At 45.2% G+C, this 15,892-nt stretch overlaps 1 protein-coding gene across 3 annotated transcripts in view; it reads right to left on the bottom strand.

Moving 5' to 3' along the window:
• Positions 1 to 11,752, bottom strand: part of zc3h13 (zinc finger CCCH-type containing 13) — an 84,837-nt gene extending 73,085 nt beyond the window's left edge. For all 3 annotated transcript variants that reach the window (XM_060898938.1, XM_060898940.1, XM_060898939.1), the window contains exon 1: positions 11,596 to 11,752. The gene's annotated coding sequence lies outside the window, so the exon portion shown is untranslated. The remainder of the gene's footprint in view (positions 1 to 11,595) is intronic.
• Positions 11,753 to 15,892: the final 4,140 nt, after the last annotated feature.

Genomic DNA, 15,892 nt, shown 5'->3' with positions numbered 1-15,892 from the left:
CTGAAGTTTCCGAGGGAACCTGAATGTTTCACAGGCGACGTCAGCAACGTATTTAAATATCCTAGAGAAAACGGTACAGTGAAATTTCATCAAAATCGCTTTGAGTCGAACGTCATTTTTGAAAATTTGCAGAAAATACATCGTTTGCTCTAGTTAAATTCTGTAAAAACAAATAATTCTATGACCTTTCATGCTTTCAGCGAGCCCTGAATGATTTGCATACAGCCTGTGGTCACGCTTCAACAATTCGCTGAACTTTACTACCCTGGGCATTGGCTTACAGGCGTCACATTTCGGGGTCATAGCCGCTCAGAACCATTGAACAGGCTCCATTTGCCTGTTCTCAGTGCCTTACAGTCATGTTTTTAGGGAGTAAACAACCCTTTCTTTTCCTTTTTTTCCCCTCTGAGAGAGTGTGAAAGAGAGGAGGAGTTGTGAGCGTCTGTGTGTATGTGCGAAGGTGCGTATGTGGCTGTAGGGAGGAGGGGGTTTGTGTAAACAGTCCTGCTGTGTGATGTGAATGACTAATTTATGACATTTAGGATTAGCACATTGAAATATGTTGTAAATAGTTATTTACAGTTTTTTTTTTATTTGCTGTTGGCCATTTTTACCCAGCTGATTGTGTGTCAATATTTTTCAAATCACAGTAAGGCAGATCACTTATGCCCCTTTTCCACCAAATCAGTTCCAGGGCTGGTTCGGGGCCAGTGCTTAGTTTGGAACCGGGTTTTCTGTTTCCACTGACAAAGAACTGGCTCTGGGGCCAGAAAAACCGCTTCCAGGCTAGCACCAGCTCTCTGCTGGGCCAGAGGAAAGAACTGCCTATGTCATCAGGGGGGCGGAGTTGTTAAGACCAACAACAATAGCAAGACCGCCAAAGCTGACATAACACCGGCTAACGTTAGCTCATAACAAAGGCTAACATAACCATCTCACATTCAGTGGAAGAGTCAAAACGTTATTAGGTTACCTGTCTCCTAGAACGTAATCGCCGTCCACTCAAAACCTGTCGATCAACACAAACATATTGGATCTGCCGTTTTCTGATCCCAGTGAAGCACCGTAAAGCCAGAAGCAGCAGCTGTACAAACGCGAAGTCATCCATTATTGTTGTTGCTGCTTCTTCTTCTCCGTGTTGTTTTTGCTTCGATGTTCACGCCAAGGTTTATGCAAACGCAGCGATGTAACTGACGTATACAGTGACGTAATGACGTGGCTCCCCTTAGCACCCCGAGCTATAGAAAAGCAAACTGGTTCTCAGCTGGCTCGCAAGTTGAACGAGTTGTGAACCAGCACCAGCACTGGCCCCGAACCAGCCCTGGAACTGATTTGGTGGAAAAGGGGTATCAGGTGACACAAGAGACCCAGAAAACAAGCAAAAGAGAGCTGAACATGAAAGAGAACAGACAAGAGCAGAGAGACAAAGTACAGTGCACAAAGATGGAGGAGGAGACGATAAAGGTCCACATAATGAGAGAGAAGCAGAAGAAACAGGGAGGAGAAATACCAAGACACAGAGATGGTAGAGGAGGAGAAGAAAATGAGAGAGAAGACAGGAGGAGACAATGACAGACCAAGAATCAGGGATGAGAGAGAAGGAGAAAAGGCGGGAGAAGACTAGATGGGATACAGAAACAAGGGAGAGAGAAGGAGAGAACAGGGAGGAGACATGGACGGACCAAGTCAAGGGCAGGAGCAAGAGGTAGATGGAACCAGGAAAAGAAAACCGACTGCCACCACTGTAGAGTCCTGGGGGTATTACTGGCTGCACTTTGAGAAGGACAAGGAAGGCTATATGTGGCAGCGGGGCGTGGCCAAGCATCGGTCTGTGACCGGAGGGCGGAGTCGGGGAAGGTAAGTGGCAGAATCACTGCACCTGAGGTTGATTAATGTGTGTGTGTCTTCCCTAGTGACCACGCTCTATTTAAGGAAGAGAGCGAGAGCAGAGAGGGTTCGCTCCCCAACCAGACAACTGGAGTGCGTGTGTGTGTGTGTGTGTGTGTGTGTGTGTGTGTGTGTAGTTAAGGCTGAAAAGCTGTAATAAACGGGTTTTGTGAACTCAGTTCTGGCCTGCCGTCCTTCTGTGCTCCACCCACCCATCCGAATTGCTACAGTGGTGCCGAAACCCGGGACTTGGAGCGCCGAAGCAGAACAGCCCCATGGAGTCCTCCCCTTTCGCCGAGCTGGTCCACGCCCTCGCCACGGCCCAGCAAAGCCAGTACCAGGCACTAGTCGCCCTCCGAAAGGAACAGCAGTTCGAGGCCCTGGTGCTGGCTCAGCAGGAAGAGCGACAGGCGTTCCGGCACCTCCTTGCATCGGCGGGGTCCACCACCGCGGGGCCATCCCCCTTCACCCTGACGAAGATGGGCCCGCAGGACGACCCCGAGGCCTTCCTTATGCTCTTTGAGCAGGTAGCGGAGACCTCGGGGTGGCCGATGGAACAGTGCGCGGTGCGCCTCCTCCCCCTGCTAACGGGAGAGGCGCAACTGGCCGCGCTACAGCTCCCCGCCGACCGGCCTACGCGGACCTTTGCCGGGCCGTCCTCCAGCATTTGGGGCGCACCCCCGAGCAGCAACGGCAGCGTTTCCGCGCTTTGCGCTTGGAGGAAGTCGGCCGGCCGTTCGCGTTTGCCCAGCAACTCCAGGACACCTGCAGGCGGTGGTTGAGGGCCGACAACCGCGACACCGAGGGGATCAATGAGGTAGCGCTGGAGCAGTTCATCGCGCATCTACCAGCCGGAGCTACAGAGTGTGTCCAGTGCCACCGCCCGGCATCGCTGGATCAGGCAATCGAACTGACGGAGGACCATTTGGCAGCTGTCCCGACAGCAGGACAGCAGACAACCTCTTCTCCTCTCTCCCTCTCCTCCTGTGTCTCATCCTCGCCCCGTTCCCCCACCGCGGAGGCGGGGGCCGGCCCCACCCCAGCCGGTCCACCCCACCCACGGTGCCCTCCCGTTTCTCCCTTCTGTGTCTGTCTCCCCCCAGGTGAGTGAGCCCCAGAGCACCAGTGCAAAGAGGAAGCCCAGGCCGGTTTGCTGGCGCTGCGGGGAGCCGGGCCACCTCCAACAGCAGTGCTCGGTAATGGAGGTGGGCGCGGTGGTTTGGATCCCCGACGCACCAGGAGCCGCCCTCGATCGGGCCGGAGTGTATCGCATACCAGTGAGTATCCAAGGGGATACACATCAGGCGTTGGTGGATTCTGGTTGTAATCAGACCTCAAATCCACCAAAGCCTGGTGCAAGACGAGGCATTAGGGGAGCACAATTGGTGAAGGTGTTGTGTGCGCACGGGGATGTTCACAACTACCCTTTAGTGTCGGTCCACATTTTTTTCGAGGGGAAAAATTTATAGTGAAGGCGGCGGTTAATCCTCGCCTTACCCACTTGATAATTTTGGGGACGGATTGGCCGGGGAATTAATGAGTCACCTAGTGAAGAGTGGGTCCTGCTGTAGTTTAATAAGGGGAGGTCCCGGTGTCGCGTTGGCGGGAGCAGCTGTCACAAACCGTCTACGTCAGCTCCGCGTCAGAGTGAGGAGCCGCCGGCTCCTCCTCTCTCTATTGGGGAATCCCTCGCGGATTTTCCATTAGAGCAGTCGCGAGACGAGACTCTGCGGCATGCATTTGACCAAGTGAGAGTAATCGATGGTCAAATGCTCCAGCCAAACGCCACCCTGTCCTTGCCCTACTTCGCAATTATGAAGGATCGATTATACCGAGTGACGCAGGACACTCAAACTAAAGAGCAAGTCAGGCAGCTGTTGATTCCGAAGAGCCGCCGGGAACTGGTATTCCAGGCGGCTCACTTTAATCCCATGGCTGGACACTTAAGGCAGGATAAAACACTAGCCCGAATAATGGCCCGGTTCTATTGGCTAGGGATTTGCGGCGATGTCCGTACGTGGTGTACGGCCTGCCGCGAATGCCAGTTAGTAAATCCAGCGGCCATTCCAAAAGCGCCTTTGCGCCCTCTCCCATTAATCAAGACCCCGTTCAAAAGAATTGGGATGGATCTTATCAGGCCATTAGATCGGTCAACACAAGGGTACCGCTTTATATTAGTCCTGGTGGACTATGCAACGCGATACCCGGAAGCAGTGCCACTTCGCAATCCCTCAGCACACAGTATTGCGGAAGCGCTCTTCCACGTTATCTCCCGAGTTGGAATCCCGAAAGAGATTCTGACTGACCAAGGCACCGTGTTTATGTCACGTACACTAAAGGAACTGTATAGGTTGTTGGGTATTAAGCCGATCCGCACCAGCGTTTATCACCCACAAACGGACGGTTTAGTTGAACGGTTCAATCGCACCCTCAAGAACATAATTAAAAAATTCGTAAGTGAGGACGCACGTAATTGGGATAAGTGGCTCGAACCCTTGTTGTTTTCAGTGAGAGAGGTCCCCCAAGCCTCCACGGGGTTCTCCCCGTTTGAATTGTTATATGGGCGTAAGCCGCACGGCATTCTAGATGTGCTGCAGGAAAATTGGGAGGAGGAACCTTCACCAAGTAAAAATGAAATCCAATACGTTATTGACCTGCGCGCAAAACTCCACACACACACACACCTAACCCAGGAGAATTTGCGGCAGGCCAAAGAACGACAAACCCGCCTGTACGACAAGCATATGCGCCTCAGGGAGTTCGCACCGGGAGATAAAAGTTCTCGTACCGTTGCCCACATCGAGCTCCAAATTAGTCGCCAAGTGGCAAGGACCCTTTAAGGTCACACGGCGAGTCGGGGACGTTGACTATGAGGTGAGGCGAACGGACAGGGGTGGGGCGCTACAGGATTTACTACCTCAATCTGCTCAAACTCTGGAACGAGGAGGTCCCCGTGGCGTTGGTGTCGGTGGTTCCGGAGAAGGCGGAGCTGGGGCCGGAGGTTCAAAAGGGAACATTGGCATCGCGTACCTCTCCGCTCCCCTGTGGAGACCACCTCTCCCCGACCCAACTTGCAGAGGTTGCCCAGTTGCAGACCGAGTTTTCGGACGTATTCTCACCCCTGCCCGGCCGCACCAACCTCACAGAGCACCACATTGAGACGCCCCCAGGGGTGGTAGTGCGTAGCCGCCCTTACAGGCTACCTGAACACAAGAAAAAAGTGGTTCGGGAAGAACTTGAGGCCATGCTCGAAATGGGCATCGTCGAGGAGTCCCACAGTGACTGGAGCAGCCCGGTGGTCTTGGTACCCAAGGCCGACGGGTCGGTCCGGTTCTGTGTAGACTATAAGAAAGTCAACGCTGTGTCTAAATTCGACGCGTACCCAATGCCTCGTATTGATGAGTTGCTCGATCGGCTAGGCACAGCTTGCTTTTACTTGACACTGGATTTAACAAAGGGTTCTTGACAGATCCCCTTGACTCCATTATCCCGAGAAAAGACGGCCTTTTCCACACCGTTCGGCTTACACCAGTTTGTCACACTTCCTTTTGGGCTGTTTGGGGCACCGGCTACGTTTCAGCGGCTGATGGATAGGGTCCTCCGCCCCCACGCCACCTATGCGGCCGCCTACCTTGAGGATATCATTATCTATTGTAATGACTGGCCGAGGCACCTCCAACATCTGAGGGCTGTCCTTAGGTCGCTGAGGCAAGCGGGTCTCACGGCCAACCCGAAGAAGTGTGCGATTGGGCAGGTGGAAGTACGGTATCTGGGCTTCCACTTGGGCAACGGGCAGGTGCGTCCCCAAATCAACAAGACAGCGGCAATTGCGGCCTGCCCGAGGCCCAAGACCAAAAAGGGGGTGAGACAGTTCCTGGGGCTGGCTGGCTATTATTGTAGGTTTATACCTAACTATTCGGACATCACCAGCCCACTGACTGATCTGACTAAAAAGGGGGCACCAGATCCGATCCAGTGGATGGAGCAATGCCAGCAGGCTTTTTCTGAGGTAAAGGCTGCACTGTGTGGGGGGCCACTTTTACACTCCCCTGACTTTTCTCTCCCCTTTATGTTACAGGAGGATGCGTCGGACAGAGGGCTGGGAGCTGTTTTGTCCCAGGAGATGGAGGGGGAGGACCGCCCAGTGTTGTATATCAGTAGGAAGCTGTCTGTGCTTGAGGGGCGCTACAGCACCATTGAAAAGGAGTGCCTAGCGATCAAGTGGGCGGTCCTCGCCCTCCATTAGTACCTGCTGGGACGCCCTTTCACCCTCTGTTCGGACCACACGCCCCTCCAGTGGCTCCACCGCATGAAGGATGCCAACGCACGGATCACCCGTTGGTATCTGGCACTCCAACTTCAAGGTGATCCACAGGCCGGGGGCGCAGATGGCCGTGGCGGACTTCCTCTCCCGTCGGGGGGGGGGGGAGTCGGCTGCAGGCCGGATGGCCGCCCGGCCTGAGTCGGGCGGTGGGGGTATGTGGCAGCGGGGGCGTGGCCAAGCATCGGTCTGTGACCAAGCATCAGTCTGTGACCGGAGGGCGGAGTCGGGGAAGGTAAGTGGCAGAATCACTGCACCCGAGGTTGATTAATGTGTTTGTGTGTCTTCCCCAGTGACCGCACCCTATTTAAGGAAGAGAGCGAGAGCAGAGAGGGTTCGCTCCCCAACCAGACGACTGGAGCGTGTGCGCGTGTGTATATAATATTATATATATATATATATATATATATATATATATATATATATATATATATATATTTTAGTTAAGGCTGAAAAGCTGTAACAAACAGGTTTTGTGAACTCAGTTCTGGCCTGCCGTCCTTCTGTGCTCCACCAACCCATCCGAATTGCTACACTATATTACTAAGGTGTGGTGCAGCATCTGCAGGGAGCACTATAAAAACTGCACTGCACAACACACATTTATACATAATACAGATACATACATAACTGGCAGCACTAGGGCTGATACCGGTTCAGCTTGATCAGGTTCGAGTCCAGGTTCAGGTCTGGACCTGATCCTGTCTAGTTGATATCTTAGTAATCTTATGTTTTATTAAACCAATATTTATGGTTGAATGTTGCACTTATTTTCAATGCCTTCTCTACAACCCCGATTCCAAAAAAGTTGGGACAAAGTACAAATTGTAAATAAAAACGGAATGCAATGATGTGGAAGTTTCAAAATTCCATATTTTATTCAGAATAGAATATAAATGACATATCAAATGTTTAAACTGAGAAAATGTATCATTTAAAGAGAAAAATTAGGTGATTTTAAATTTCATGACAACACCACATCTCAAAAAAGTTGGGACAAGGCCATGTTTACCACTGTGAGACATCCCCTTTTCTCTTTACAACAGTCTGTAAACGTCTGGAGACTGAGGAGACAAGTTGCTCAAGTTTAGGGATAGGAATGTTAACCCATTCTTGTCTAATGTAGGATTCTAGTTGCTCAACTGTCTTAGGTCTTTTTTGTCGTATCTTCCGTTTTATGACGCGCCAAATGTTTTCTATGGGTGAAAGATCTGGACTGCAGGCTGGCCAGTTCAGTACCCGGACCCTTCTTCTACGCAGCCATGATGCTGTAATTGATGCAGTATGTGGTTTGGCATTGTCATGTTGGAAAAAGCAAGGTCTTCCCTGAAAGAGACGTCGTCTGGATGGGAGCATATGTTGCTCTAGAACCTGGATATACCTTTCAGCATTGATGGTGTCTTTCCAGATGTGTAAGCTGCCCATGCCACACGCACTAATGCAACCCCATACCATCAGAGATGCAGGCTGAGCGCTGATAACAACTTGGGTCGTCCTTCTCCTCTTTAGTCCGAAAGACATGGCGTCCCTGATTTCCATAAAGAACTTCAAATTTTGATTCGTCTGACTACAGAACAGTTTTCCACTTTGCCACAGTCCATTTTAAATGAGCCTTGGCCCAGAGAAGACGTCTGCGCTTCTGGATCGTGTTTAGATACGGCTTCTTCTTTGAACTATAGAGTTTTAGCTGGCAATGGCGGATGGCACGGTGAATTGTGTTCACAGATAATGTTCTCTGGAAATATTCCTGAACCCATTTTGTGATTTCCAATACAGAAGCATGCCTGTATGTGATGCAGTGCCGTCTAAGGGCCCAAAGATCACGGGCACCCAGTATGGTTTTCCGGCCTTGACCCTTACGCACAGAGATTCTTCCAGATTCTCTGAATCTTTTGATGATATTATGCACTGTAGATGATATGTTCAAACTCTTTGCAATTTTACACTGTCGAACTCCTTTCTGATATTGCACCACTATTTGTCGGTGCAGAATTGTTTCTTTACCTGCTTGATAGTTTCGACTGAGACTCCAATCTTCCTCAGAAGAGTCTCATCTCATCATCTCTAGCCGCTTTATCCTGTTCTACAGGGTCGCAGGCAAGCTGGAGCCTATCCCAGCTGACTACAGGCGAAAGGCGGGGTACACCCTGGACAAGTCGCCAGGTCATCACAGGGCTGACACATAGACACAGACAACCATTCACACTCGCACCTACGGTCAATTTAGAGTCACCAGTTAACCTAACCTGCATGTCTTTGGACTGTGGGGGAAACCGGAGCACCCGGAGGAAACCCACGCGGACACGGGGAGAACATGCAAACTCCGCACAGAAAGGCCCTCGCCGGCCACTAGGCTCGAACCCAGAACCTTCTTGCTGTGAGGCAACAGCGCTAACCACTACACCACCGTGCCGCCCCTCAGAAGAGTCATTAGTCCTTAAATTAAATTCATTATAGACATGAACTTAAATTCATTGTTTTATTTTATGGCCTTCGTGCCCTCAAAAAATTGACAGCACAAAAGGCCAACTGCCCTTGCCCCTAAAATGACAAAATTCCAGTCCTGCTGCTGGCGCTTCTGCACGTGACGTCACGAATCTGGCTCCAGACTCCGTTGGGATTTTTCCAGATGCGTTTTATTTTATTTTTTTCTGCTGTAGACAGATGGCCTTGTGCAAAATTACCCTTCTGGATGAGTGTGTAAAGGGACATACTTTCATATTAAAAAAAACAAAAAACAAAATTGGTCCAGGATATGCACTTTAAAACCTGTTCCCGCTGTGATGTCACGCACTCAGGGCTGGCTGGCTCAGCTCGAACGCCAACTTTGCGGTTGATTTTAACTCTCAAAAATATATTTTTGTTTATTCCCATTTACGCAGCATACAAGAGTCAAGGATGGAGATACTATCCACTCAAATTTAAAAATAAAGGCTCTGCGTATCTGCTTTAAAAATGTTATAAAAATAAACTTGACTTGTATACACTGTTTTTGAGAACTTTGCGATTTTGAGTTGGGTCACTTTGCAGACCGAACACGGCTTTTATTAATTGATTTAATAAAAGTCTAAACCTTTCTGCAACCTCTTGGACTTTGAATCATTTTTGCTTGAAGAGTTTCCACGACAAACTTGTAACCAAAGTGAGGATTTACAGTTCTTAGTCATGTTTATCCATTAGTAGATTAGGTTAGAAATATACAAACAGGCAAGGTGTCTTTTAGTGAATTAAATCCTTCAATGTAATTTTTTCCCCTTTTTTCACTTTTGGGAATAGCTTTAGCTTAAATGCAGTATATTTACTTGTGGCTGAAACTGATGCAAAAAGAGAAATACACTACTAGGGCTGTAACAATATGCGTATCGAAATCGAAATCGCGATACGCAGAGCCACGATCCGTGTCGCGATACAAGAAGGCAGAATCGCGGTACACCCTTTCAAACTTCTCCTCAGCCCAAAAACAGAGGCGCTTCCAAACTTCAATTTATGAATACTTTTTATTTAAATTACATTTTAAACTTACTTAAATTACTTTTATTTTTTATATCTATTAGTAAGTCGTTTTTTCGCTGACCTGCGACAATCTTCTGCGAGTCACGCAACGTCCACACTCACCACTGGCAACCATATGGCGTCCTTGGCCACCAGAGCATTCGTTTCTTTTAAGCGGTCGCCATTCTGGTTGCGACGTGGGGAGCGAATCTGTAAACAAGCAGCTCATTGGCTGGCTAGGTGTGCCACAAGCCAATCACAATCACTTGACCGGAAAGGCATGCAGTGTTGCCAGATTGGGCAGGTTTAGGTGCTTTTTGGCTGGTTTTGAACATATTTTGGGGTGGAAAACGTTAGCAATATCTGGCAACACTGAAGGCATGTCTGCTTGGGCGGAAGCCTTCTGCGGCAGTTACACTTTGACACGCGAGCAATGTTTCACCATAAAAATTCCGTAATTTCCATCTGTTTTCCGTGATCACAGAAAATCATTGGCCCTATGAGAGTGAGACCGTGAGAGAGCCACCCCCCCCAAAAAAAAATCTTAACGGATTTACACGATTTGGAAAAATGACTTTTTCAGAACCGAAAAAAAACAGAGCTTCCGGCTCAACAGTATTATTTTGAGAAATAAAACAATCTTTGGATATACATTTGTTCATTTTTGCATACATATTACTCATTCTCTGCAGTGGTCTGAATTATTTATTAAATAGTTATTGTAAGTAAGTAAATGTTAATAAGTCAAATTTACTACTTTAAAAAAACATTTTAAAAAATCGTGGGTGTATCGAATCGTGGGTCAAAAATCGCGATACGAATCGAATCGTGAGTTGGGTGTATCGTTACAGCCCTATACACTACCGTTCAAAAGTTTGGGGTCACTTTGAAATGTCCTTCTTTTTGAAAGAAAAGCACTGTTCTTTTCAATGAAGATCACTTTAAACTAATCAGAAATGCACTCTATACATTGCTAATGTGGTAAATGACTATTCTAGCTGCAAATGTCTGGTTTTTGGTGCAATATCTCCATAGGTGTATAGAGGCCCATTTCCAGCAACTCTCACTCCAGTGTTCTAATGGTACAATGTGTTTGCTCATTGCCTCAGAAGGCTAATGGATGATTAGAAAACCCTTGTACAATCATGTTAGCACAGCTGAAAACAGTTGAGCTCTTTAGAGAAGCTATAAAACTGACCTTCCTTTGAGCAGATTGAGTTTCTGGAGCATCACATTAATTTGTGGGGTCGATTAAATGCTCAAAATGGCCAGAAAAATGTCTTGACTATATTTTCTATTCATTTTACAACTTATGGTGGGAAATAAAAAAAACTGTGACTTTTCATGGAAAACACAAGATTGTCTGGGTGACCCCAAACTTTTGAACGGTAGTGTGTATTTCAGCTCAAGAAAATCCTGAACGGTTTTCTGAACTCTGTGTAGAAAAGAAATGCCAGAATTGGACCAGACCACCACACACTGCATTATATGTCGATAAAACAGCTTCTATTTTATTTCTATTTGCTTAATTACAGAATAATTTTAAAAAGAACACACTGAAACCAGCTAACTAAAGAAACTCATTTCACTCTGCTCAAATGAATTAACACTAGCTAGCTAGCTAGCAGGCTAACAAGTGAAAACAGCTAACTATTTAGCACGAGTGCCGTAAACTGCATGAACAAGAGTTAAAATTATCTTGTGTGTTTTTAGCATTGTTTGATATTTATCATCAGAAACATTGATGTATTTAATTGCAGAATCGCTTTAGCTCGCTCTGGTCCTGTTTATCCACCTGCACCACAGCCCGCTTCACTAGCACTGTTAGCTCCTCGGCCTAGCTAACGGCCAAGCTAGTCAGGAAAGAAAACAAAAGAAAACCCAGAAACACTCACCGAAATGTTTAGTAAAGCACCGCGTCCAGTTTCATAAACTGCTGTGAAATGTGTTTTCTCCTTACACACAGGAAAAATATCGCAGGTCGTTAAACGGGGCTCCCCAAGCCGCCTTCATGATGCTAGGTAGCGAGACTCCGAATCTCTAAGGCCGCATCCCAAACGACCTTCTATACTAATAGAAGTGCCCTAGGTAGGGTATAGAAAGAACTAACTTCATACCCTAGACAGTGCGCTTACTCAGGGTGGAAGAGGTCATTTGGGATTCAGTGCAGAGCCTTTAGCACAGAACAGAGGATTATGGGAACCTGGGGGGTATCTCGTGTGGCGTTTACAGGTCCAGTTGGTTCTGGTTGTGGGAATGTTTGTTTTTGGTTCTGAGAACAGACACCGTGCCGCTTGGATTTCCCAGGAAAGATTTATTTACAGAAATATAAAATTTACACGTTGTTTCATGATGGACCAGTGAACGTTTCCCTAACATTCCCATAACCTTCAGATTACTTGCTCTGCATACACAGAACGTTCCCATAGCCTTTAGATTACTCCCTGCATACACAGAACATTTTCCTAACGTTCCCATAACCTTTAGATTATTTGCCCTGTGTACACAACGTTTCCATAACATTCCTATAACCTTCAGGTTATTTGCCCTGCATACACAGAACGTTTCCATAACGTTCCCATAACCTTTAGATTATTTGCCCTGAATACTTACAGAGAACATTTTCCTGTTTCCATAACCTTTAAATTAGTTGCCCTGTATACACAACGTTTCCATAACGTTCCCATAACCTTTAGATTATTTGCCCTGCATACACAAAACATTTCCATAACGTTCCTATAACTTCTCGATTAGTTTCCCCGCACACAGAGAACATTTCCATAAGTTCCCATAACCTTTAAATGATTTGCCCTGCATACACAGAACGTTTCCCTAACATTCCCATAACCTTTAGATTATTTGCCCTGTGTACACAACGTTTCCATAACATTCCTATAACCTTCAGGTTATTTGCCCTGCATACACAGAACGTTTCCATAACATTCCCATAACCTTTAGATTATTTGCCCTGAATACTTAGAGAACATTTTCTTGTTTCCATAACCTTTAAATTAGTTGCCCTGTATACACAACGTTTCCATAACGTTCCCATAACCTTTAGATTATTTGCCCTGCATACGCGTACACAGAACATTTTTCTAACGTTCTCATAACCTTTAAATTATTTGCCCTGTATACAACGTTCCCATAACCTTTAAATATGTTCCTCTAACATTCCCATAACATTCCCATAGCTTTTAACTTATTTGCCCTGCATACACAGAATGGTTCCGTAACATTCTGGGAATGTTCTATTTTGGTTAACTAATTCAGCGCTATTGTGGAAACTTCTGGGAACTTTAAAACACAACGCTCTCTTATGATTATACTGCAACAGACAAGAAACAGTCACCAAAAGTTGGTTTAAGGTATTACTGTTGTAACTACAAGAATATTATTGTTGTATTACTCCTAGGACTTTTTTTCTGTAGTCTGATTCATTATTAGCTTTGCAGAATACACAATAATGCCTATAAAACAACATTTATTCCCTTCTGATCAACACAATATTTTAAAAAGTGGCCAATCTATTGGGCCAATCGATTTATTCTACATTTATCTTAATGGCTGACTGTACAATCATTTGTATATAAACATAAAACCTAAAAGAAACCTTTGGTGAACATGAAAAACTTCCTGTCAGAGAATATTATGGGAATGTTCCTGGAAGGTTAGTTTTTAAGTTACAAATAAATATACAATAACCTTTGGTGAACATTGCTGAATTGCAAAAGGTCATGGTGTTTCCCAGAGTATTTCAGGAGCAGTGCTGAATTTGTTAATTAAACTGAACGTTTCCTCAACGTTATTAAAACAAAGAAGCCCCTAAGGAGTAACAAAGGCTAATGTTAGGATAATGTTATGTGTTTGCTGTGTGAGTTGGATGTTGTATATTTGAGTTTGGAAATAGTTTTAAAATAAACAAAAATTAATTATACAGTTAACCAACAAAATAACTCAGCGAAACTTTGCTTTTTTAAAATTTGCTTTATTATTTTCTTTTCTGCCAAATGGACTTTATACTAATAGGGAATGACTGGTAATCATTGCAGTTATTGTGAAAGTGTGTACTGTGTTGGACCAGTATCATACCATATTACATGTGCAGTATTGTAGTGTTTTTCATATGTAATCCATCCATCCATCCATCCATCCATCCATAACTTGTAATGTAGCACCAATAACCTGTTTGTCGTTATATTTGCACTACTTCACCACTACTACCTCTGCCATCTCTCATCAATGCAATTATGTGCAATTAATATAGGCCCTAAACTATTTTTATGCATATTTTATATATATATATATATATATATATATATATATATATATATATATATATATATATATATATATATATATAAAATTTATGTATATATGTGTGTATATATAGTACAGAGTCTACCTGTAATGTGCAATTTTTCTAAGCCTCTCAATAAGGCAATTTTTCTATACTTTTTCACGGTAGATAATGCAAATAGCCCTCTGTATTTAATCCTTCGTTTGTCTAATTTTTATTTCAATTTTATTTGTTATCTGTTTGACATTTTCTTGCTACTGTAACACATGAATTTCCCCAATGTGGGATGAATAAAGTGAATCTAATCTAATCATTATCTGTAGCTGCTTTATCCTGTCCAATAGGGTCGCAGGCAAGCTGGAGCCTATCCCAGCTGACTATGGGCGAAAGGCGGGGTACACCCTGGACAAGTCGCCAGGTCATCACAGGGATGACACATAGACACAGACAACCATTCACACTCACATTCACACCTACGGTCAATTTAGAGTCACCAGTTAACCTAACCTGCATGTCTTTGGACTGTGGGGGAAACCGGAGCACCCAAAGGAAACCCACGTGGACACGGGGAGAACATGCAAACTCCACACAGAAAGGCCCTCGCCGGCCACGGGGCTCGAACCCAGAACCTTCTTGCTGTGAGGCGACAGCACTAACCACTACACCACCGTGCCGCCCTATATGTAATCACGCTGCTTAATTATTCATGTTAAACAAAACAATGACGTTGATTTTATTAAAGTAAATGAAGTTGATAATATTACAAGCAACAATACATTGATTTATGAATGATCATAATTACAGTACACAAGTAAACAGAGTAATGAAATTGAGACTGATTTTACTGAAAGGTTGTTATTGCCAAATATTATTTAATATAGTCATTCTGAATCGCATATTGTTCATTCTGCATCGTGTGTTGTGTTGGCTTTGCAAGTCATTCTGAATTGATTGTGTGTTATTCATTCTGAATCGTGTAGTCATGTAGTGGACTGTTTGGAAATACTGATGGATACAAAGTATGAAACGATGAGATTTACTGCTCAATAGAGGATGTTGGTGAGGTATAGTGAGATATGTTAACAAATTAGATAACTGGCATTATTCTGTCAATATTCACTGGATATGAGCAATCGCGTGCTCTGATTGGCTACTCTACTACGAGGATATCAGCTCATATACCGTGCGTAGAGAAAAACAAAATGGCGGAGCGTGTTGCTGAACCAACCGAGGATGAAATAAAAACTCTACTCAAAAACAAAACCCCAAAAAATTGTCATCAAGTATTTAAAAGAAACAGAAATGGCTAAAAGAATAAAGTTTTTGTTTTCTTCAATGTCGCCTGTTCCACACTCCAGCCCAGTTGGTGGCAGTAATGCACCTTTAAGTTGGTTTGCCAACAGCAAAAAAAACCCTGAAGAAGAAGAAAACCCACACCAAAAAGGCAACAAAATATGGAATAAAAGTATTTGATGCTAAGAACGTCTCTTTTTATTTTTCAAGAATTATTATTATCGCATTTTTCACAAATTGCTACTGTCATTTCACCGATTTGTTTACATTCTCAGTATTCTCCACTACCTGAAGTTATAGCTCGGCGGTAGTATTGAGCGGCCGTCGCCGGGGGGTTCGTGAGGGGGGTTCGTGAGGGGGGTGTCTCCCCTCGCACCAGAAATTTTTTAAATAAGAAACCCCTCAGATGCCATTTCCTGGCATCTAAGTTGCATGTTATTTATTTCGCAAGTAGCTGCTTTTGTGCAAAATCTTCTGACACTGGGAGCCGACTTTACATTTATTTTGTCACTCCGTTACTGAAATGTTTATTGAATAGAATATCTTTGTTTTTATTTGAATTCTACACAAAATTACCTTTCATTTGATGTGCAGTATGT

The sequence above is a fragment of the Neoarius graeffei genome, chromosome 18 (genome assembly GCF_027579695.1).
Source record: "Neoarius graeffei isolate fNeoGra1 chromosome 18, fNeoGra1.pri, whole genome shotgun sequence".
Classification (NCBI taxonomy): Eukaryota; Metazoa; Chordata; class Actinopteri; order Siluriformes; family Ariidae; genus Neoarius; species Neoarius graeffei.
The sequence above is the reverse complement of the archived record's forward strand: the minus strand, read 5'-3'. Positions and strand labels throughout refer to the sequence as shown.